This window comes from Macaca mulatta, chromosome 1 (genome assembly GCF_049350105.2).
Source record: "Macaca mulatta isolate MMU2019108-1 chromosome 1, T2T-MMU8v2.0, whole genome shotgun sequence".
Taxonomy (NCBI): Eukaryota; Metazoa; Chordata; class Mammalia; order Primates; family Cercopithecidae; genus Macaca; species Macaca mulatta.
The window spans coordinates 127,298,091-127,319,682 of NC_133406.1; the positions used below are offsets into that span (position 1 = coordinate 127,298,091).

General features: G+C 44.6%; 1 protein-coding gene and 1 long non-coding RNA gene across 5 annotated transcripts in view; one reads left to right on the plus strand and one right to left on the minus strand.

Moving 5' to 3' along the window:
* LOC107000324 (uncharacterized) overlaps nucleotides 1-17,938 on the minus strand; it is a 72,958-nt gene extending 55,020 nt beyond the window's left edge. Inside the window, exons 1-2 of the long non-coding RNA XR_001447383.3 lie at nucleotides 17,386-17,938; nucleotides 13,216-13,314 (exon numbers count right to left, since the gene is read on the minus strand). This is a non-coding gene — a long non-coding RNA (uncharacterized LOC107000324). The remainder of the gene's footprint in view (nucleotides 1-13,215; nucleotides 13,315-17,385) is intronic.
* Nucleotides 17,939-18,100: 162 nt separating this feature from the next.
* Nucleotides 18,101-21,592, plus strand: part of SLC16A1 (solute carrier family 16 member 1) — a 43,450-nt gene continuing 39,958 nt past the window's right edge. The window contains exons 1-2 of one of the 4 annotated variants that reach the window (XM_077976787.1): nucleotides 18,149-18,309; nucleotides 19,373-19,530. The gene's annotated coding sequence lies outside the window, so the exon portion shown is untranslated. 4 annotated transcript variants of the gene reach the window in all.

Consider the following 21,592-nt stretch of genomic DNA (forward strand, 5'->3'; position numbering starts at 1 on the left):
AGACAGGGTCTTGCCACTTTGCCCAGGTTGGTCTCAAACTCCTTGGCTCAAGACATCTCCTGCCTTGCGAATCACTGAGCAGACCCCAGCATGCATTCTTTTTTTTTTTTTTTAATTTACTTTTTCTTATTTTTTAAGTTTAAAGGAATGTTAAATTCCACAGATGATGATGATGATGATGATGATTATTATTATTATTGGAGACGGAGTCTTACTCTGTCTTCCAGGCTGGAGTGCAATGGCGAGATCTCGGCTCACTGCAATCTCCGCCTCCTGGGTTCAAGACATTCTCCTGCCTCAGCTTCCTGGGATTACAGGCACTCACCACCACGCCCAGCTAATTTTTGTATTTTAGTAGATATGGGGTTTCACCATGTTGGCCAGGCTGGTCTTGAACTCCTGCCTCAGCCAGCATGCATTCTTAATAGTAGACAACACAGTAGGAATTTGGAATGCCTGAATGTTTATCTATGAAATAGATTGTTTTTTGAGACAGGGTCTTGTTCTGTCACCCAGGCTGGAGTGCAGTGGTATGATCATAGCTCGTTGCAGCCCCAACCTCCTGAGCTCAAGCAATCTTCCCATCTGGGCCTCCCAAAGCAGATACTACAGGTGTGTGCCACCACATCCAGCTAATTTTTTTTTTTTTTAGAAACGGGGTCTGGCTATGTTGGCCAGACTAGTCTGAAACTCCAGGGCTCAAGCAATCATCCTGCCTTGGCCTCCCAAAGTTCTGGGACTACAAGCATGAGCCACTGCTCCTGGTTGAAATACTTTAATTTTTTTTTTTTTTTTGAGATGGAGTCTAGCTCTGTTTCTCAGGCTGGAGCGCAGTTGCGCCATCCTGGCTCACTGCAAGCTCAGCCTCCTGGGTTCACGCCATTCTCCTGCCTCAGCCTCTCGAGTAGCTGGGACTACAGGTGCCCGCCACCACGCCTGGCTAATTTTTTGTATTTTTAGTAGAGACGGGGTTTCACCGTGTTAGCCAGGATGGTCTTGATCTCCTGCCCTTGTGATCTGCCTGCCTCGGCCTCCCAAAGTGCTGGGATTACAGGTGTGAGCCACCGCGCCCGGCCAATACTTTATTTTAAAGTACAAAGACTGCATACATTTTGCTTGAGGTTCTTAGTGCTTCAAGAGGTCCACCAATATCCTAGAGGAATCCTTTCCATGAATTGGTAAAGTTTGTGAATATGTAATGTTAAAAAAAATAAGAATGACCAGGCACTGTGGCTCACGCCTGTAATCCCAGCACTTTGGGAGGCCGAGGCGGATGGATCACGAGGTCGGGAGATCAAGGCCATCCTGGCTAACAGGGTGAAACCCTGTCTCTACTAAAACTACAAAACATTAGCTGGGGGTGGTGGTGGGTGCCTGTAGTCCCAGCTACTTGGGAGGCTGAGGCAGGAGAATGGTGTGAACCCGGAAGGCGGAGCTTGCAGTGAACCGAGATCGTGCCACTGTGCTCTAGCCTGGGCGACAGACCAAGACTCCCTCTCAAAAAAAAAAAAAAAGAAAAAAAAGAGATGTAGGTATTCTAGAGAAGGTAGAGCAAGATAAAGATTTTAACTTACAAGCCAATGAATTTTTTTTTTTTTTTTTCTGAGAGACAGTCTGGCTGTGTCTCCCAGGCTGGAGTACAGTGGCACCATCTCAGCTCACCGCAATCTCTGCCTCCTGGGTTCAAATGATTCTCCTGCCTCAGTCTTCTGAGTAGCTGGGACTATAGGTGTGCACCACAAAGCCCAGCTAATTTTTGTGTTTTTAGTAAGGATGGGGCTTTACCATGTTGGCCAGGCTGGTTTTGAACTCCTGACCTCAGGTGGATCTGCCTGCCTCGGCCTCCCAGAGTGCTGCGATTACAGGCATGAGCCACCATGCCTAGCTGCCAATGATTTTTCCAGAATAATTATGCATCCCTGGGAAGGAAATAGGAAATGAAACATTTTGCATATAATTTGGATTTGTAGGTGGCCTTTCTAAGTAATTTATTAGAAAGTAAACAATAATTATGTAGAAAGAACCTGGTTGGTAAATATAATAATTATGAAACCTTATTAATTTTTTTTTGAGACAAGGTCTTGCTCTGTTGCTCAGGCTGGAGTGCAGTGGCCCGATCTTGGCTCACTGTAAGCTCCGCCTCCTGGGTTCACGCCATTCTCCTGCCTCAGCCTCCCAAGTAGCTGGGACTACAGGCACCCCCCACCACGCCCGGCTAATTTTTTTTGTATTTTTAGTAGAGATGGGTTTTCACTGTGTTAGCCAGGATGGTCTCAGTCTCCTGACCTCGTGATCCACCCGCCTCGGCCTCCCAAAATGCTGGGATTACAGACGTGAGTCACCGCGCCCAGCAGAAACCTTATTAATTTACATTAATTAGCAGGAAAGCTGAATTAAGAAGAGGTCTGAATCACAGAATATAATTACTAAAACTGCTCCCCGTTAATCTACCTGCCTCTCTTCCATCTCCATGTTATTCTGTACACAGTTTACCAAGTGGAAGGAAGAAGTGCTTTTTATTTTTTTAATTTATTTATTGTTTTTGAGGTGGAGTCTCGCTCTGTCACCCAGTCACCCAGGCTAGAGTGAAGTGGCATGATCTTGGCTCACTGCAACCTCTGCCTCCCCAGTTCAAACGATTCTCCTCCCTAAGCCTCCCAAGTAGCTGGGACTACAGGCACGCTACCACACCTGGCTAATTTTTTTGTATTTTTAGTAGAGATTGGGTTCCACCATGTTGGCCATGCTAGTCTCGAACTCCTGACCTCAAGCGACCTGCCCACCAAGAGCTGGTACTATAGGTGTAAGCCACCACACCTGGCCAAGAAGTGCTTTATAAGAAGAAGAAACAGCATGTAGAAAGGTTCAGCGTTGGGACTATGAAGCAGTTCTGCATTTTCCTGCCTCATCATCCTCCTCATTTCCATCCTTTCCTATAATGTCAAGATTTTGAACAAAACAAACGAACAGAAGCTAAAAATTAAGTAGACCTAGATTTAAATATGTTTTACAGTATTTATAAACTACAAATTACCCAATTTTGACTAAGCATAATTTAGTGATACCCCTACAAGTTCTGGCAGATGGAATGAGATTGCCCTAGGTTCTTGGTGAAGGCCTTTGTTTAGAAGCATGGTTGCAGTGACTGAGAATTCCCCCACTAACTCCTGTAGTCCACACTTCCCTCATTCCACTGGATTCTGTTAAATGGTCTTGGTAGCCGGAATTATGCAATCCCATATTACGGTTAAAGCATACTTGGGCTGTGTTTCATTCATGTTATGGTCTTCCCTGGGTTGATCAAATGAGTAACTAGTGAAACAAATGAAATACATATGATAGAATTAGAAAGCTCCCAGGTTGACTAATCTTTGAATAGGAAACAGGAGCAAAACCCCATTATCTAGCTCATCTGAGCCTAATGGGAACATGAGATGAAGGCCATACCTAATCCTCTGCTTGGATGGCCACACTGATATGTTACCCATTTGCAATGTATGGTTTTGTGCTTCTCATTGACCTCTTGTGTGACATGTAACATCTCCAGATTCTAGTTCCTGCTGTGACTATAGCAAGTGTACATGCGACAAGGTAATGAGCTATGTGTGCAGGGGGAAATGGAGTAGTGGTGAAAACAATGGCTGCAAGCAGAATGGTGTATTCTGAGCTTGTTGAGTTACTATCCTTTTGGTTTTGGTGATAACTAAGTAGACTAGCTGTCCTAGTAGGTAGCATAGAACAAAGAGTATTCCTTGGCCAGGTGCAGTGGCTCACACTTGTAATCCCAGCACTTTGGGAGACTGAGGCGGGCAGATAACCTGAGATCAGGTGTTCGAGACCAGCCTGGCCAACATGGTGAAACCTCGTCTCTACTAAAAATACAAAAATTAGCCACGCGTGTTGGCAGGCACCTATAATCCCAGCTACTGGGGAGGCTGAGGCAGGGGAATCACTTGAACCCGGGAGGCGGAGGTTGCGGTGAACCAAGATCCCAAGATCGTGCCATTACACTCCAGCCTGTGGACAAGAGTGAGACTTCATCTGAAAAAAAAAAAAAAAAAGAACAGAGAATATTCCTACAAGATTTCCAGTTTCTTTCTTGCTATTAAATTAGAGGTGGTAAACAGTAAGAGGTATATGTATATCTCTAAGACTTTAAAGAGGACTCTCTCAAAGTAGTATAAAACTAAAGGCCTCAGACTGAGGCCATGAATTTAAGACACTAGAGAAAAAAGAACTTGTCCATTTAGTGGTGCAGTGTGGGGATAAAGGCTGTTTAGTGAGCCATTTCAGCTGCTGTGGCCATGGTGACAAAAATGGAAGCATGAGTCTTAGATGGGGGGAAATTATGAAGTTGTATGGAAATCCATCAGGTCTGTTAAACTCAAATCCTCATCTGCCAAAGGTAATAACGAAAGGAGTGTCTCCATATAGGGATGGGACTGTGAAAATGACCCTCATTCTGATATTCAACTTTTCCTTGGGGATCTTTCATAAATCACCCTGGGCACTGGAAGAAGCATTCTGCTTTCTACCTTTTTTTTTTTTGAGACAGTCTTACTCTGTTGCTGGACTGTCGGGATGCAATCTCAGCTCACTGCAACCTCTGCCTCTGGGGTTCAAGCGATTCTCTTGCCTCACCCTCCCAAGTAGCTGGGATTACAGGTGCCTGCCACCATGCTCGACTAATTTTTGTATTTTTTTTTTTTTTTTTTTTTTAGCAGAGACGGGGTTTCACCATGTTGGCCAGGCTAGTTTCAAACTCTTGACCTCAAGTGATCTGCCCACCTCAGCCTCCTAAAGTGCTGGGATTACAGGCGTGAGCCACCATGCCCAGTTCTACCTATTTCTTTGTTTGTTTGTTTTTGAGATGGGGAATTTCACTCTTCTTGCCCAGGCTAGAGGGCAATGGCGCAATCTCGGCTCACCGCAACCTCTGCCTCCTGGGTTCAAGCGATTCTCCTGCCTCAGCCTCCCAAGTAGGTGGGATTATAGGTATGTGCCACCACGCCTGGCTAATTTTGTATTTTTAGTAAAGACAGGGTTTCTCCAAGTTGGTCAGGCTGGTCTCAAACTCCCGACCTCAGATGATCCACCCGCCTCGGCCTCCCAAAGTGCTGGGATTACAGGCGTGAACCACCATGCCTAGCCGGCTCTACCTATTTCTTAAATGCTGCAGCAGAGACCATGGTGAAATATACTGGTCTGCTGGCTGCCACGTTTTGTTGGCCCCACCCCACATCTGCCTACTTAGTCCTTCTTTTCTTTTTTTCTCTTTTTTTGAGACAGAGTCTCGCTCTGTCGCCCAGGCTGGAGTGCAGTGGAAAGATCTCGGCTCACCGTAAGCTCTGCCTCCCGGTTTCACGCCATTCTCCTGCCTCTGCCTCCAGAGTAGCTGGGACTACAGGTGCCCACCACCATGCCCAGCTAATTTTTTCTATTTTTTAGTAGAGACGGGGTTTCACTGTGTTAGCGAGGATGGTCTCGATCTCCTGACCTCGTGATCCGCCTGTCTTGGGCTCCCAAAGTGCTGGGATTACAGGCGTGAGCCACCGCACCCAGCCGCCTAGTCCTTATTTTCTAACTCCCACACAATTTTTTGCTGTTGTTGGTTCCTCCTTTATATTAATAAAAAATGAAATTAGGAGTTTTAAGAATTCTATTTTTCTTCTGAATTAATGAATAATGTATTATGTAGAAATGTCAAGCAAGTTTGTGCTGTTATTAGTGCTGTATAGGGTAGTGCTTCATGCAGTACATTGTAAATGCTTGAATTTGGATGCCTAGAAGGGTATGGCACTCCTTTCCCCCATACTGCTTACCATTTCTTATTGACTTATACTGGGCTAATTAACTTTTTCTTGGTCCTTAAATGCTTCTCAGTTTGAATCCTTGATTTAGATTAAACTTGATTGACAGAAGTTCAGGGAACAGACTTACAAAATATGAGTGTTTGCTTTCATTTTTGGTTCTCCTGGAGTAGGCAGCTCTGTGACAGAAGCTATTTCCCCTGATCAGTGAGAAGGGCCTTCAACAATTCTTAACTCTTCCAAGTTCAGATGTAAAAAGGCATATCCAGAAGTGCCACCTTCCATCTGTTCCATGTTCCAAGTTTTTCTGTGTGAGGATTCTCTTTTTCTATGACTGATAATATCTACCATATAGAGGGAAACCTTTATACCCTACCCACAGGGTATGGCCTTATTCCATGACTGCAAAAAAAATAAATAAATAAAATAATCGTATCAGAGTGCAATAACAGGCATAACATCTGAGCCCATGATTTGTGCAAAAGGTAAGACAGAGGGAGGGTAGGCAGGAAGGCGTCACTCTAATATGCAGCTCAGAAGTAGGTGTGGTAGCTACTGGACCTCACCTTGGCACAGGTGTCACAGGTGTTGTGTGGTGCAGAGATCCATGGCAGATTTGGGGTTCTCAGAGGTAACCACAAATTGAATTGTATGCTTTATTTAAGCCTCATCTTGCTCACCAGTGCAGCAGTATGAAGGTACAGGTAGAACACCCAGGTCTGGATCCCCAGGCAGATAGATACATAAAGACAGTCACTGTGATGTTAGAGGCCTCCTTCGCTGCATGCACCCCTTGGCTGAGTCACAGTAGGCTTGATGTGCAGCCATCCAGTAATTCCAACTATCTGCTGCTGCTTTGGGTGAGGGCTTTAAAGTCCAGGTTCTCACACTGAATGATCTTATAGCATGGAATATGGGGACCAGGACACCCAGAACTTCCTAGAAATAGGCGACCAATTAAGCTGTTAGTTGGCTGGGCGTGGTGGCTCACACCTGTAATTCCAGCACTTTGGGAGGCTGAGGCGGGTGGATCACCTGAGGTCAGAAGTTCGAGGCTAGCCTGGCCAACACGGTGAAACCCCATCTCTACTAAACATACAAAAATTAGCCTGGTGTGGTGGCACATGCCTGTAATCCCAGCTACTTTGGAGGCTGATGCAGGAGAATTGCTTGAACCCAGGGGGTGGAGGTTGCAGTGAGCCAAGATCGCGCCACTTCACTCCAGCTTGGATGAAACAGTGAAACTCCATCTCAAAAAAAAAAAAAAAATTTAAGCTGCTAACAAAACCATGTCCCATCATCTTTGTCCCCAACTTAGCTGACTAGAGACTGATAACTACCCCAAATTCAGATAAGCAGGGGGTAGTTCTCTGTGGTGAATCTCTGGTTTCAATGGCAGCTTTCATGGCACATGCTTTCATAATGGTTGTTTCACTCTATTAACATAAAAGGAACCCAAAACAGGGTTTTTCTAAGTCAAATGGCCTTAAATTCTATTGATTAGTCTCCTATGGTATTAATAGTTACAAATGACAATTTCTACTTGTGTATTTTTGGTGAAAACTAAATGATGACTACTTTTTTTCTTTTTCAGGCAGAGTCTTGCTCTGTTGCCAAGGCTGGAGTGCGATGGCACGGTCTCAGCTCACTGTAAACCTTCACCTCCCAGGTTGAAGTCATTCTCCTGCCTCAGCCTCCCAAGTATCTGGGACTACAGGCGCCTGCCACCACATCTGGCTAATTTTTGTATTTTTAGTAGAGACAGTGTTTCACTATGTTGGCCAGGCCGTTCTCAAACTCCCGACCTCATGATCCATCCGCCTTGACCTCCCAAAGTGCTGGGATTACAGGTGTGAGCCACCGTGCCCGGCCGTGATGACTACTTTCTGATGACTCGAGACAATACTGATTATGTGACCTTGGGGACATTACTTAACCTCTCTGTATCTGTATATGTCTATAAAATGGGGATTGTAACAGTTCCTAGTTTATAGCATTTTTGTGAGGAATTAATGAGTGTTACTACATCTAAAGTGCTTAGAGCAATGCTTAGCGTATGGTAAGTATTCCAGAAATCTTGGCTGTCATCAATTTACTATTGTTATTATTGAACTCCCCATCCCATTTGCCTAAAATACTTTACTAGAGATGGAAAGAAGAAAGGAGGGAAGGGAGGGAGGAAAGGAGGGAGGTAGGGAAGGTACTCATGGTTAGGACTTTTAGTAGCTAGGGGTCAAGGAAGAAAACAGGTCTGGCAAATACATAGGACCATCTCTAGAAAGAATGCTTCCTAGAAAAGATCCTAAACAGCGATGATGTAGGTTACAAAGAGCACAGGTCAAAACTATCCTCCTGGGCTAGCAAAGACAAGGAGCAGGAGTCAAGCCATATCAGACCAGAGTGGGAATTAGAATGACATAGATTGAGCCTCAGGTAATCTGGTTGAAAACAAATTGAATTAGAAGATAAACAGGTCAAAAAGGAATATTCTCAGCTGCTTGTTTTCCATACGGATTGTTTTGCCACCTTTAAAGTTTTAAAGCAGTACTGTCAGATTTTCATAAAATTTTAGGTATGTTTCAAACTTTTGTGCTTTTTAATCTAAATTAATTCTTAGATGATTAAGAAGCAATGTAAATGTCTCATTATCAAGCCATTGCAAATATATATATATATATATATATATTTTTTTTTTTTTTTTTTTTTTTTTTTTTTGAGACAAAGGCTTGCTGTTGCCCAGGCTGGAATGCAGTGTGGTGCGATCTCGGCTCACTGCAACCTCCACCTCCCCGGTTCAAGCAATTCTCTGCCTCAGCCTCCCGAGTACTGAGATTACAGGCGCCTGCCACCATGCCTGGCTAATTTTTATGTTTTTACTAGAGACGGGGTTTCACCATGTTGGCCAAGCTGGTCTCGAACTCCTGACCTCATGATCCACCCACCTCAGCCTACCAAAGTGCTGGGATTATAGGCGTGATCCACCACACCCAGCCTGCAAATATTTAAAAAGTAGTAAACAGTGGCTAGGCGTGGTGGCTCACACCTATAATCCCAGCAATCTGGAAGGCCGAGGCGGGTGTATCTGAGGTCAGGAGTTTGAGACCAGCCTGGCCAACATGGTGAAACCTCGTCTCTACTAAAAATACAGAAATCAGTCAGGCATGGTGGCACACCCCTGTAAGCCTAGCTACTCAGGAGGCTGAGGCAGGAGAATCGTTTGAACCCAGAAGGTGGAGGTTTCAGCGAGCCGAGGTCGCTCGCACCACTGCTCTCCAGCCTGGGCGATAGAGTGAGATTCCGTCTCAGTGGAAAAAAAACAGTTGCACAATATGATTCCTTAAGAAACATATATATGTGTATGTGTGTGTATGTGTGTGTCTGTGTGTGCACAAAAAAATTCTCAAAGACCTAGAGAAGCAGTAAAGTAAATCCCTGGCCACCAGAATAACTAAACATACAAAAAACCAGCAGTTGGAAACAATAATTTTTGACTCATTTGTCATGTTGAAGAAATTTTTATTGCAAACATTTTGTTTTCTAGCAAACTATTTTGACCATGTCATGTCATGTCAGTAGAGTGCCAGAGAAGTAACTGATTAGGATACTAAACTGGTGCAGGCTGGTAAGATAAGTGATAGGTCAAAACAGAGCAAGGAGAGCTGAAGAGAAATGGGGGAGGTCAAGGGAGGAGCTTAGAGTGCATCTCACGAATACTGAGTTAGTCTTTCTTTAAAGAATGGCAAAATTCACCCTACATCCAGACACAGGCCTTTGAAAGCAGGAGGACTACACCTGACATATAACCTGAAATTAGATGATGGTATTCTGAATGAGAGGGCTCTCAACTTTAAAAAAAAAGTTTTTAGGATTGACATTATCTTCTTTACTCCAGGTATGTGCTTAGCAAACCCTTTCTTCAAACATGGTTCAAAAGCAAATCACATTTTCCATATTCCCTATTAAATTATTATATATTATGAGGGAGGGCAGTATTCTTAATGACAAAATATTGTGTTTAAAAAGAATCCTTTCCTAAAAGAAATCAGGAAGATAATTCCATTTACAATAGCTACACAAAAATAAGATACTTAAGAATAAACTTAACTAAGGAGGTTAAAGATCTCTAAACTGAAAACTATAAAACCTTGATGAAAGAAACTGAAGAAGACACAAAGGAACGGAAAGACATTTCATGTTCACGGGAGAATTAATATTGTTGAAACACCCATACTACCCAAAGTGATCTACAAACTACCGTCTCTATATAATACCTATGATATATTTCACAGAAATAAAAAAGACAGTCGGGCGCGGTGGCTCACTCTGTAATCCCAGCACTTTGGGAGGTCAAGGAGGTGGGATCACCTGAGGTCGGGAGTTCGAGACCAGCCTGACCAACATGGAGAAACCCCGTCTCTAATAAAAATACAAAATTAGCCAGGCGTGGTGGCACATGCCTGTAATTCCAGCTACTCGGGAGGGTGAGGCAGGAGAATCGCTTAAACCTGGGAGGTGAAGGTTGCAGAGAGGCGAGATTGTGCCATTGCACTCCAGTCTAGGCAACAAGAGTGAAACTCCGTCTCAAAACAACAACAACAACAACAACAACAACAAAAAACAAATCATATGGAGCCACAAAAGACTCAAATAGGCAAATAAATCCTGAGCAAAAATAACAAAGCCGAGGCATCACAGTACTTGACTGCAAAATATACTACAATGCTATAGTAACCAAAACAGCATGGTATTGGCATAAACACAAACACAGAGACCAGTGGAACAGAATAAAGAACCCAGAAATAAATTCATGCATCTATGGCCAACTGTTTTGCAACAAAGGTGCCAAGAAAACACACTGGGAAAAAGACAGTTTCTTCAATAAATAGTACTAGGAAAACTGGAAAGTTACATGCAGAAGCCGAAGACTAGACCCTGTCTCCACCATATACACAAATCAACTCAAAATGGATTAAAGACTTAAATACAAAACTTGAAACTATGAAATTACTAAAAGAAAACATAAGGGAAATGCTTTACAACATCGGGTCGGGCAAGGGTTTTAAAATAAGATCTCAAAGCATAGACAACAAAAGCAAAAAATAGACCAATGGGATTATATCAAACTGAAAAGCTTTTGTACATAAAAAGGAAGCAAGTAACAAAATGAAGAGACAATCTCCAGAATGGAAGAAAATATAAGCAAACTATACATCTCACAAGGAGTTAATATCTAAAGAATATATAAATAACTTAATTCAACAATGAAAAACAAATTTTCTTGATTTAAAAGTGGGCAAAAGACCTTAATAGGCATTTCTCAAAAGAAGACATACAAATGGCCAACAGGTACATGAAAAAATGCTCAACATCACTAATCATCAGGCAAATGCAAATCAAAATCACAATGAGATATCACCTCACTCTAGTTAGAATGGCTATTAACAAACAGGCTGGGGCACGGTGGCTCATGCCTGTAATCCCAGCACTTTGGGAGGCTGAGGCAGGTGGATCACTTGATGTCAGGAATTCAAGGACAGCCTGGCCAACATAGTGAAACCCTATCTCTACTAAAAATACAAAAATTAGCCAGGTATGGTGGCACTTGCCTATAGTTTCAGCTACTCGAGAGGCTGAGACAGGAGAATTGCTTGAACCCAGGAAGCAGAGGTTGCAATGAGCCAAGATTGCACCACTGCACTCCAGCCTGAGTGACACGGTGAGACTCCGCCTTTAAAAAAAAAAAAAGACAAAAGAAAACAAACGTTGGCTAGGATATGGAGAAAAGACAACACTCACACTTTTTGGTGGAATTACAAATTAGTACAGCAGCTATGGAAGACAGTCTTTAATCCATTTTGAGTTGATTTGTGTATATGGTGGAGACAGGGTCTAGTCTTATTCTTCTGCATGTGACTTTCCAATTTTCCCAGCACCGTTTATTTAAGAGACTTTTTCCCAATGTGTGTTCTTTGCACCTTTGTTGAAAATTTTTACCTCAAAACATTAAAAATAGAACTACTGTATGAGCCAGGAGTCCCACTAGTGGCTATGTATTCAAAGGAAATGAAGTCAGTTACATTGAAGTGGTATCTGCCCTCCTATGTTTATTACAGCACTATTTACAATAACCAAGTTATGGAATCAATCCAAACATCTAACAGTGAATGAATGAAGAAAGAAAATGTGAGGCTGGGAACAGTGGCTCATGCCTGTAATCCCAGCACTTCGGGAGACTGAGGTGGGTGGGTCATTTGAGGTCAGGAGTTTGAGACCAGCCTGAGTAATATGGTGAAACCCTGTCTCTACTAAAAATACAAAAATTAGCCAGGCATGGTGGCAGGTGCCTGTAATCCCAGCTACTTGGGAGGCAGAGGCAGAAGAATCGCTTGAACCTGGGAGGCAGAGGTTGCAGTGAGCTGACATTGCATCACCGCACTCCAGCCTGGGGGACAGAGCGAGACTCAGTCTCACAAAAAAAAAAAAGAAAAAGAAAAAGAAAAAAAAGAGAAAATGTGGTACATATGGATAACAGAATATTATACAGCTGTAAAAAAGCATGAAATCTTGCCATTTGTGAAAATACGGTTAAACCTGGAGGACGTTATGTTAAGTGAAATAAGCCAGACACAGAAAGATAAATACTGTATGATCTGTGGAATCTAATTTTTTTAAAGTAAGAGTTTATATCCTACAAGCAAAGAGAACAGTGGTTATCTGAGACTAGAAAGGGGATAGGGGAAAGAAGGAGAGGGAAAGGCTGTCAACAGGTACAAAGTGACAATTAGATTGGAAGAATAAGTTCTGGTGTTTTATTGCACAGTAGGGTTGCTGTTAACAATAAGGTATTGTATATTACAAAACAGCATGAGGTGAGAGATATGCTAAGTACCCTGATTTGATCAGTATACAACATTTGTTTGTATGGAAACACCAAACTGTAACCCAGAATATGTATAATTACATATTATATATATGTGTACGTGTGTGTCTGTGCGTGCACAAAAAAATTCTCAAAGGCCCAAAGAAGCAGTAAAGCAAATCCCTCACCACCAGAATAACTAAACGTACAAAAAGCCAGCAATTACAATGAAAATTACAAAAAAAAAAAACCCAAAAAACATTTACAACGTGTCAATTAAAAAAAGAATCCTTTCCTGTATTATTGTTACTAAAATGGGCAAAATAGCACCTTCCTATTTATTACATCAGAGAAATGGTGAAGTAACTGAAAGAATGTAAGTTAAGTAGGTGAATTCTGGAGAACACACTGTAATTTTATCTTTCTTTTTTCAGATAAAGCAACAGAGCAACTTACTCAGCTTAAAGAGTACCTATATCATAATTTTTTGAAGTTTGCATTTGCATTTCTTATTGCATCACTAACTTACGAAGTTATAACTCTTACCTTGAAATCTTCCCAAGTTTTGCTCACTTAACAAGCTTGCAAACAACAGTCCGGCATTTTCCTGAGGCAAATTACCATAGCAGCATCCAGTCTATCAACCTTTAAAACAGAAAGGTGAATCCTAAGAATTTTGTGATAGTGATAAAGCTAAAAGCCAGTAGAAAGCACCAGGTCTTCTCTGGTTCTGATGTAATTATTCTTTTCTTTGTTTTGTTTTGTTTTGTTTGAGACAGTCTCGCTCTGTCACCCAGGATGGAGTGCAGTGGCACAATCTCCAATCACTGCAAGCTCCACCTCCTGGGTTCACGCCATTCTCCTGCCTCAGCCTCCTGAGTAGCTGGGACTACAGGTGCCCGCCACCATGCCCAGCTAATTTTTTGTATTTTTAGCAGAGACGGGGTTTCACTGTGTTAGCCAGGATGGTCTCGATCTCCTGACCTCGTGATCCGCCTGCCTCCGCCTCCCTCCGCCTCCCAAAGTGCTCGGATTACAGGCCTGAGCCACTGCGCCTGGCCTCATGTAATGATTCTAAAAGACCCCCATGACAAAATATTTTATCTTAAAGATTGTACTTGTTCTTTACACTTAAAGAAACTGAGTTTCTGATCATGCCAATCATTAGATGGGAGGCCTCAGACAAGTCTTTTAGCGTCCCTGGGCCTTAATTTCCATTTCCGTAAAAAGTCAGGAGTGCCTTAGATGATCTCCAATTTCCTCTCCACTCTGATTTCTCATCCTATGCTTCCTAGTTCATTTCTTCAATGTTGTGTGCCTCAAATCAGGAAGAAAATCTGGCAGAAGAGCAAGAATTTCACCTGTATTATTTTATTATTTTCACCAGCTCACCCACCCACCCTGTTTCTATTTTTCCACATAAGAGCCTTGGAGTTGCTTTTGATTTTTCCCTTTTATGTACTTTAGACAAATTATGACATTAATTCATAAATACTTATAGAACACTTTCAAAGTTTTACTAATTACTTCTTCTGCAGATACTGTCTCATTTGATTAACACAACAGTTTGGGCTAGTAGGTATTATTTTTAACTTATCTGGCGAGGAAACCAAAGCCCAAGAAAGTTTAGTGAGTTAACCGCCCAGAATAACACAGATAGCAGTTATAGGACCAGATCTTCTTTTTTTTTTTTTTTTTTCTTTGCACTCTGTCACCCAGGCTGGAGTGCAGTGGCACAATCTCGGCTTACTGCAACCTCTGCCTCCTAGGTTCCCAGTGATTCTCCTACCTCGGCCTCCTGAGTAGCTGGGATTATAGGTGCGTGCCACCACGCCAGGCTAATTTTTGTATTTTTAGTAGAGACGGGATTTCTTTTTTTTTTTTTTCTTTTTTTTTTTTTTTTTTGAGACGGAGTCTCGCTCTGTCGCCCAGGCTGGAGTGCAGTGGCCGGATCTCAGCTCACTGCAAGCTCTGCCTCCCGGGTTTACGCCATTCTCCTGCCTCAGCCTCCTGAGTAGCTGGGACTACAGGCGCCCACCACCTTGCCCAGCTAGTTTTTTGTACTTTTTAGTAGAGACGGGGTTTCACCGTGTTAGCCAGGATGGTCTCGATCTCCTGACCTTGTGATCCGCCCCAGAGACGGGATTTCACCATGTTGGTCAGGCTGGTCTTGAACTCCTGATCCCGTGATCTGCCTGCCACAGCCTCCCAAACTGTCGGGATTACAGGCATGAGCCTATTTATTTATTTATTTATTTGAGATGGAGTTTCGCTCTTGTTGACCAGGCAGCGTGATTTCAGCTCACTGCAACCTCCACCTCCCAGGATTACAGGCATGCGCCACTACACCCGGCTAATTTTGTATTTTTAGTAGAGACAGGGTTTCACCATGTTGCTCAGGCTGGTCTTGAACTCCCGACCTCAGGTTATCTGCCTGCCTCGGCCTCCCAAATTCTGGGATTATAGGTATGAGCCACTGTGCCTGGCCTAGGCCTGTTTTTTTGGTTTTTTTTTTTTTTTTTTTTTGCATTTTTTCGTAGAGACAGGAATTTGCCATGTTGGCAAGGCTGGTCTTGAACTCCTGACCTCAGGTGATCCACCCACCTCCGCCTCCCAGAGTGCTGAGATTACAGGTGTGAACCACCGTGCCTGGCCAGGACCAGGTCTTCTGATTCCGAAGTCTTCTTTTCACAACACTAAAATCTCTTAAGGCAGATCCAGGTTTTGTAGGGCCTGAGGTATCTATATTTTGATGACTATCTATCTTCAAGGATAGGAGTACAAAACTGCAATACAACACAAAGTATGATCCTGTTGAACACACTGTTAGGGCCCCTCTCAGAGCCTCCTTGGGGTCTATTCAAGGGAAGGGCCTCTAGGGTTAATCTTTAGGGTTAGGTTTCATGTAGTGTTTTCTATATGGTAAGACACTGCAAAATAAATACTAATTTTTTTTTTTTTTTTTTTTTTTGAGACAGAGTCTCACTCTGTTGCCCAGGCTGGACAGGCTGGAGTGCAGTGGCACCATCTCGGCTCACTGCAACCTCCACCTCCTGGGTTCAAGCGATTCTTCTGCCTTAGCCTCCCAAGTAGCTGGGACTACAGGCACGTGCCACCACACCCGGCTACTTTTTGTATTTTAAGCAGAGACAGGGTTTCACCATATTAGCCAGGCTGGTCTCGAACTCCTGACCTCATGACCTGCCTACCTCATTTTTTTTTTTTGAGATGGAATCTCACTCTGTTGCCCAGGCTGGAGTACAATGGTGAGATCTTGGCTCACTGCAATCTCTGCCTCACAGGTTCAAACAATTCTCCTGTCTCAACTTCCTGAGTAGCTGGTACTACAGGCGTGTGCCACTACGCATGGCTAATTTTTGTATTTTTAGTATTGGCAGGGTTTCACCATGTTGGCCAGGCTGGTCTCAAAATCCTGGCCTCAATTGATCCGCCCACCTCAGCCTCCCAAAGTGCTGGGATTACAGGCTTGAGCCACCACGCCGGCCTGCAATAAATACTAGTTTTATTATCATAATAACCCTGAGGTAGGTATTATCCTTGTTTTACAGAGTTGGGAGTCAGGCTTGGAAAGGTAAAATGACTTGCCTGAGGACATAGAGCTGGTAAGTGCAAGAATCAAATCTGGAACCCAACAGATCTGGCTCTCAGGTCTGTATTGTCAATCTACCACCTTATGGGGCTCTATAAGCCTACTTTTGAGGTTTCCTGGGATTCATCTTATTTAACCACTTCTCACTACATTCCATAGAACAGGGCCTTATAAATGTACATCTAAATCAGACTCAGGATCCTCTCTCTCTAACTTAATTCTGCTTACCATCTACCTGAATGCTGCTGCCACCCTAGCACTGCTCTTGTAAGTCCTGGCTGCCCCGATGACCCGAAATGCCTTTCCTTTCTCCGTGTTTATGTAAATGTAAAAAGCAATTACTGTATTACTAGTAGTACTCGGCCGTGGATGCCATACTGTTTTCTAACACACTGAACTGTTATCGGAAAGCACATAGGACCTCTCAGGACCTGATCTTCCAATCTGTACTCTTCTTCAATCTCAAGCTCTTCATTTGCAAAACAGAAACCATAAGGCCTACCTCCCCGGGTTGCTATGAGAATTGAGGGGGAGGGTAAGTGAGGGGGTGAGTCCTGGAAGGGAGGAAGACACGAGGGAAGGGCAGGGTTCTGGCAAGCAGTAAGTGCTCAACAGATGTTGGTTAATTTGTGCCTGACACAGTCTCCCCCAAAAACTTGCAAGCTCTTTGAAGGCAGGGGCCTTGCCTCATACTTTTTCAGTATTTCTCAAAAGTCCTGGACATCAGAGACACTCCATGGTCATCTAATCACTTCAACACACACACGTTGGTTATCCGGTCAAAGCGGCTATTACGATAAAAACAGACTCTGGGGTGTGACTTCAAATGCTGGCCGCTGACAAGCTGGGCCGTCTGGAAAGTTACTTCACCTCTCTGAGCCTCGGGTCCCTTTTTACAAAATGTTCACGGCAGCGCCCGCTTCACAGGGCTGTGAGGATTACAGAGGCTAATCCGGGTGAGGCGCATCAGCCCCAGCGCCGCCTGCCACGATTCTATCCGGCCCCACACACGCATCGTCCATAGGCGTCCGGCCCCTGCATTCTCGCTTCTCCACGTGGCCGAGGTGCACAACCCAACCCACCGGCCAGTCTCCCCGCCCTCTTACCTGCTCTTCTTTCCCGACTCGTCTTTAATACCCACCAGGCGCCAACCGCCGCGGGCCTGGCTCTGCGGTGGCAAGTTGCATGGGTTCCCCCTTCAGGGCCTCCCGATGAGCCTACGGGGTCAGTTCTATTACTGTCGCCACTTCAGAGGGAGGAAACAGGCCCGGAGGGTTGGGGAACTTTCCGAGGTCACTCAACTGGTGTCAGGCCCGGATTGGAATCCAAACACATCCCAGCCCGTGCCCGGCTCCACAGCGCCGGCCCCCGGCGTCTTCCCGGGTGCCAGCGGCACCCGCATCCATTCAAACGCTGCCCAGTCCCCGCTCCTCAGACGCTTCCCGCTACTCCGCGCGCTCGTCTCCCCCCACCCGTCAGGGTCAGGCCTCTAGGTGACTTTTCCTATTTCTCTGGCAGAAACTGAGGGGTGAGACCGACATTTGTGTTCCGAAGGAGGGCAGGTTGCTTAGAGCTCGTCAGACAAGGACCAACGGGCGAGTCTGGAAGGGTGCGGTAGCTCCGCGTCGCTCTGCAGGGGCGCAGCGCGCGGGTCGGACTGGGACGCCGGTCACGTGGCGGGGAGGGGGGCGCCGGCGCGCGCGGGCGAGCTAGAGGGCGCGCGCGGCTGAGAGCGTGTGGAGATGCGGGCTGCAGTTCGGCTGTCTGTGTGGCGGGGAGGGGGCGGCGGCCGGGAGAAACGACTCCGCCCCCTGTGCGCATGCTCGGGCCCCGGCGGGTTATAAGGCAGCCTCGCCGGCCGGACCAGACAAAGTGGTGAGCTGCTACGTGACTGGATGGCTGCGTAGGTGCTGGAACTAGTAAACGAGGCAGCGAGCGAAGGACGGGAGTCGGACCCTGGGCCCGGTGGAACTCCAGCCCGCGCCACCACGTCACGCACACGCTCGGCGCTGCGATCCGCGCTTATAACGGTTAGTGGGGTAACAGCCGGCGGCACGCGGCGCGGACCCCACGGTGCCCTCGCTTCCCTGGTGGGGTCGGAGGGGACCTCCGGGGTTGGGAGACTTTGTCTCCGGGGGAGGGAGGCGGCCCAGCAGAGGGCATCGTGGTCACAGGCAGTCGCGTGGCCTCGGACTGCAGTGCTGGTGAAGGAGACCTTGAGGCGCTGGGGACAGCGCCTCTCTCAGCCGAGCCGCGGGCCTCGTGGTCATATGCCGGCCCCTGGCCTGGCCGAGGAGTTGGGTCGTAGTGCCCGGTGACGTTGGGGAAGTCCCCTTCCCCTCTAAGTCTTCAATAGGCTCCTCCAGAGACGCTTTGATCTGGAAAAGGGATAACATGAGGCTGCTTCATGTGGTACCTCCAGACTCTCCTGGCCGCTTCTGTTCCAAGGGAAGGGACTCGGGGCAGGAATTATTTATGACTCGTGACATTGTCCGCCCCAACCTTCTTGGCCGACCGATCCTTGCCCCACGTGGTGACTTGCGAGAGTGATGCGGAGAGCCGCATTCCCCACAGCCAAGGCGTGACTGCAGGGTTCGAGTAGACTTTGCGGAGGGGACGGGGCAGCCCGCAGACTTCTGGGAGTGGTGCTGACGGGGGCTCTTTGTCATTCAACCTGTGGCTGCCAGGGTCCGCCGCAGCACCCTTCTACTCATGGACTTAAGGCGGCCCTGTTGAGAGAAATCTGGAGGATAGCGTTTACACTTGGTCCGATGCAAGCTTTTTGTTCCAAGTACGTCTTTTTTTTTTTTTTCCAGCATGCGTTTTAACATTTTATTACTTTGTCGTGACATATTTGATGGAACAAGCAGTTGCCAAAAACTAGTTTGTAATTAATCTAAACCAGGAGACAAACTTGTTACTACTTTAGTCTTTCCTTGGGTTTCCAGTGGCTGATTAGAAACTGGGCTGCTACTGATAACAGTGAAATGTTTACTCGCTACTTTATTTACTGTAACTTACTATAACTTGTTTTGATTTTTTTTTTTCCAAAAATTACTCTGGTTTCAACAATTTTTTTATCTCAACCACCAGCCCAGTGAGGTGATGCCAAGACTATGTATCTTCGGTTTTTTAGTTAGGTGTTAAATAGTACTCATAAACGCAAGTCTTACACCCTGGGGCACAACTTTGCCTTCAGATTGCCATAGAAATGACCAACAATTCAAGATATTTAGCACTTAAAACACGTGGTGAGTAAGATTTATTATTTACACAGAAGTTGAATATATTTCAGTAATTCATTTTGGGTTTAGGTAGATGCTGTTGTTTCATCAGATTGCAGTTACCTTTGTGAAATATGCAAGTTGATCTGAGGAGCATTTTGTAAGATTTTTATAGCTGAATAGATTTGAAGGTTTAGTTGTGCTTAACGGGGTAAACTGTAATGTCCTTAAACAGATTAAAAAGGAAAAAAATCATCACTATAGGATGAAAACAAATGATTAGTGTTTCACTAATTTACATCTTTTAGCCTTTAAATATTAGGGCATATATTAGCCCTGGAAAGGACCCTAATGACCCTGATCAGGATCCCTTGTTTTACCCATAAGGAAACTGAGGCTGGAGGGATTAAGTGATCTAACATCTTAGGTCTGAAAACTTGTTATGGTTTGGTGGGAACTATGTGTGTCATTGAACTCATTTTTGTTAGATTGACACTCCTGAGTTTTCTTTAGATTGTAAATTAGGATACAAATTATCTCGGCCTGAAAATAGATTTCTCAACTCCTTATGTTCTGCATTCCCATCGTGTTTTCAATTCACTTTACAATGCTCAGTCCTATGCAAGATTAAGATCTCTGTGTAAATGCCTTCATAGCTGTCTTGTTTTTGTTGCAGTTGAGAGGACTAGGAAGATGGAACTTGGGTATGAGGAAAACAGTCCAGATTGTTGTGAATTTTGTATGTTCAGTTTGTTATTGGCTACCAGGCACCGTGAGAGACTTAGGATTCAGCAGTGAACAAATTTCACCATTTGCCCTCCTAGAGTTATAGTCTAGCTGGAAAACAGATAAATATATAATTGCCACAGCAAATACTCTTTACAAATAAGTAGGGACTGTTATACTATGGTAAGTACAGGTTCCTGTAGGAACAAATACTGTATTGTGTAGGTGTGAGAAGACACCCAACTTAGTATAGAAGCAATTTGGGTAGACCTCTCTGAGGAAATACTGTTTAACCTGAGACTTCAAGGATGAAAGAGCTAGCCAGGCAAGGCAGTGATGATGGGTGGAAAGAACATTCCAGACATGAACACTGAAGCTACACTCAAGAGAACAGGGTGTAATGCAAGAGCTGAAATAATTTTACCAAAGCTAAAGCATAAAGTCAGAGAATAGAAAGAGATAGAAGTTGAAGAGATAGTATGAGAAAATGGAGGGCCTTGTAAGCCATTTTAAGGAATCAAGGAGGGTAAAAAAATTAAAGGGATTTTTAAGGAATCAAGGAGGGTAAAAAAATTTAAAGGAGGCTCTTATTTTGAAGCTGATTGAAAGCAGTTTAAGGATTTTCAAGCTGGGCACTGGTGGCTCACACCTGTAATCCCAACACTTTGGGAGGCGGAGGCGGGTGGATCACTTGAGGTCAGGAGTTCAGGACCAGCCTGGCCAACGTGGTGAAACCCTGTCTCTATTAAAAATACAAAAAATTAGCCGGGCGTGGTGGTGTTCTTCTGTAATCCCAGCTACTTGGGAGGCTGATACAGGAGAACTGCTTGAACCCAGGAGGTGGAGGCTGCAATGAAAACTGAGATCACACCACTGCACTTCAGCTCAGCTCAGGCGACAGAGCAAGACTGTCTCAAAAAAAAAAAAAAGGATTTTCAGTGGGGCTGGAGATAACCTGATTGGATGTTGCGTTTTAGGAACATCACTTTGTATGCGATGTGGAAAACAGCCTGAAAGGAGGCGTTGGAGTGGTGTGAGACCACAGTGATGGACAAGACAGGATTTGGTAGAGAAACAGACAGGATTTGGTGGAAACCAGATGTGGGAGACTGGGAAAGTCAAAGACGTTAAGGATATAATGTTCAACATGTTATATCCTTATATCCTTTCTGGCTTGAACGAATATGAGTTTATTAAGTGGTATTTGTTTGTCTCTGTTTAACCAACAGGGACACTAAGAAGTTGCGTGACTAGACCAGGGCTGCTCAGCTTGTAAGGCTTGGAGACAAAATTCAAACTGTTGTTTTCAGTTTTTGTTGGCAACCCCTGAGAATGGTGTTTTTCTTTTTTCCCTTTTGAACAG